This window comes from Zeugodacus cucurbitae, chromosome 3 (assembly GCF_028554725.1).
Source record: "Zeugodacus cucurbitae isolate PBARC_wt_2022May chromosome 3, idZeuCucr1.2, whole genome shotgun sequence".
NCBI lineage: Eukaryota > Metazoa > Arthropoda > Insecta > Diptera > Tephritidae > Zeugodacus > Zeugodacus cucurbitae.
In genome coordinates this window covers 34201945-34205018 of record NC_071668.1, presented here as the reverse complement: position 1 = coordinate 34205018, position 3074 = coordinate 34201945, and the positions used below count along the sequence as shown (strand labels likewise).

The window sequence follows — 3074 nt, the reverse complement described above, 5'->3', positions numbered from 1 at the left end:
TCATGTTGTACTTACAAATCACCGATGTTCGTTATTTAATGTATTCAATGAAACAAATTTGCTTGCTCGTTATAAGCGGTTTTCGTTAAAACGAATATTCGTTATTTCGAAAAACTATTGTAATTATTTGCTTCGTCAGCACCTCCTAGTCAAGATCAGCACCAAATGATTATTACCTGTTCCTGTATATGGCGAATGTTGTTGATTATGAAAATTCGCCTCAAGAGAAACTTTTAAATATACACTGATAGACTCTCCCAGTTTTATGCCAATATCAACAAGAGTTTCTAAAAGAGAGACATTATGACATTGTCTTCAAAATCTCAACAAGTTGTTGAACAAAACCTTGCATATTTGAAATAAATAAGATCATTCTAAATAATATAATAATAAATTTAATGCAAATATAATGAATTTCTTTATACAAGACTTAATATTATCATGGTGAAGAATGATTGGTTCAGGCAAATTTTAATCTAAAAAAATGTTTAATATATGTTTTATAAGGTGAACAGAAGGATTAATATTTTAGGTTTTTAAGAAATCAAGAATTTAAAAATAAAATATATGTAAAAAAAAACTCGGCCAAATATGGCCAATGCCGATGCTGTTTTTGTGATTGATGCCGATTCCAAGGCCGATTAATCGGTCGGACTCTAATTCAACGTACATATATTAAATTGATAATAGTCAAAAATCTGTTCACACTTTTGATCGCTTTCTTACAGTGTCGGTCAAATATTAACGTTTCACACGAGAAAAAGTTACAAACAAACAAACAAGCAAGCAAACATACAAGTGAAGGTAATAAAGCGTATAAAAAATCACTTGCTAATATCTGTGCCTTTCAAAAATGTTTGAGCTTTTTCTCATAAACATTTGTGTGCATTTGTGAGATTAAATTTCTTAGCTTCAATTGAGGAGTGACTTTTCAAAAGAGATTTATTTTAAACTAAGTATGTAGTCTTGTTCTTATGATATGAACGAGGTAGTTTCGAAGTAAAAAAGTGTATAGTGTAATTTTGGTTTTGTCATTCGGTCAGATATTTTCACGAGCTAATTTCGAGTGGATTTAACAACTTTATTTGCTTTTAGCACATCATGGATGAAATAACCGTTGAAAATCTAAATAGTGGCGGAAGAAAGGAATGCAAACCGAATAATATATTTTGGAGACTTTTATAGTGTGATCCTCGTTTTAATTTTCAAGGCTCTACCATGTTGTCTTCACAACAGAAAATAAAGACCGAGGTATATAAGATATTTCGTAATCGCATTAAAAAAAATTTAATAATATTTTATATTCAAAATCATTTAATAAATACATATGAAAATATGATGCTGTTGCAAAATACAAAGACATTGAATTACCAAAACACCAACATGCTGTGTACTGATTGTTTGTCTTCTACATCGAGCAACACTTTTATCGGAAGGCTGAATGTAGCAGTTCCACCACTTTGTTAAATTTAATAGTCCATTTTTCAAATTTTGATGATATTATGGATTACGACGAGATTAGTGGATCTGAAGAAACCGCTAACTGAAGAAACAATAAGTACAAAAGATCTTTCATTGCAGTCATTCTATAATTATAATTGGTCGGGAAGTAATGAAAATTTTTTTTGCATGGAATAGGTACTGTATTATCACATTCGACATTTTTTTTTTTAATTTTTGATACCTCGGCTACCATCACCTCTTTGCACGGACATAAATCAACAATTGTTGGCATCGTACTTAAGTGTACTTCTTGCAGTAACAAATGACTTAACTGGACGTCCAGATGACATATTCGATGGTAAAATCCAAGACAGATTGTCAGAATGGCAAACCAATTCTGATTTTCAATGGTGCCGCCGAAACTGATTAGATTTTCATCTTTTCGAATATAAGAAAAACCAATATTCGAATCAACTGTGCTACTATTTATTCATGGGGCAAAATTATCAAAACAAATTTTTTTGGAAATTTTTTTAAATTTAATCACATAATTACCTCAAAATATTAAAACTGAAAAATGGAATTAAAATGAAAAGTTATTTCAGCTTTTATTTTAAGATTTTATGTTAAGATTAAACCATAATTATAAGTGTTTTAACAGCAGATCAAAATAAATTTATACATAATATTTATAATATGTTAGCCTTAAATCTCTTGGTTTATTTCTGATAGAAAAAAACCGATAGAATTGGTTTCCATGACACCGAAAAACAATTAAATTTCTTATTCGAACATCAAACCAATTATTCTGACACCTATATCGACAATGGGTCAGACATATTTATTTTTCCCACTCCCCAACCACTGTTAGTTTCGCTCTTATAACACTATTATACCATAGTTAGTTATCCACTTTTCTACGATACACACAATTTTGCAATTGATTTTTCATTTTATTGATTTCATCGGTTTGAACATTAAATGCTTTAATTGTGGACGTCGTGGACATTTCACGAGAGATTGCAAGGAACAGAAGAAAAATGTCGAAAATGTCGAACACACTACTGGCGTAACGAAAATCTGGTTGGCTGCCAGGCCAAGTGTATAGATGCGCAAGGAAATTGTTTTTCTGTTAGCAAGGCTATATTGAGCCCGGGCATTCAGTTACATTTAAAAATGATTATGTATGTGCAAATGAAAAACAATAACACTATTGAAAGCGTATAACTACAATGTGCTCTATTTATACGGAAGTGGACAAAATAAATGTTTTAATAGGGTATTATACAACAACACGTAAATTTTAATTGTTTAAAATATATGGTGCAAAGGCTAATACGCTAGATAGACGGCAAAGTTATTCGCGATTAACTGCGCTTTTAATCAGTTCCAATTGTGTGGGTGACAGACGAGAGCAAAGCGAGTTATAAACTCCCATAACAGCTATTTTGCCATAATATTTCCATTTTGGTGAAATAAAATTGGATAGAAAGCAATTATTGCGGTTGTTAGCCGCACAAATAGTACAAAATCACTAATTATTAAAAAAAATAGATATAAATACGTTATTATTATTAAATCCATTTTAGAAAAAAATAGCATGCGTATGTTTTTGTTTACATTTAATTGAA

At 30.4% G+C, this 3074-nt stretch overlaps 1 long non-coding RNA gene across 1 annotated transcript; it reads left to right on the top strand.

The window, feature by feature from the left end:
* The first annotated feature begins 596 nt into the window (after positions 1-596).
* On the top strand, positions 597-2101 carry LOC128920487 (uncharacterized). Its single transcript, XR_008470551.1, has 3 exons — positions 597-804; positions 1096-1251; positions 1360-2101. It is a non-coding gene; the product is annotated as an uncharacterized LOC128920487 (long non-coding RNA).
* Positions 2102-3074: the final 973 nt, after the last annotated feature.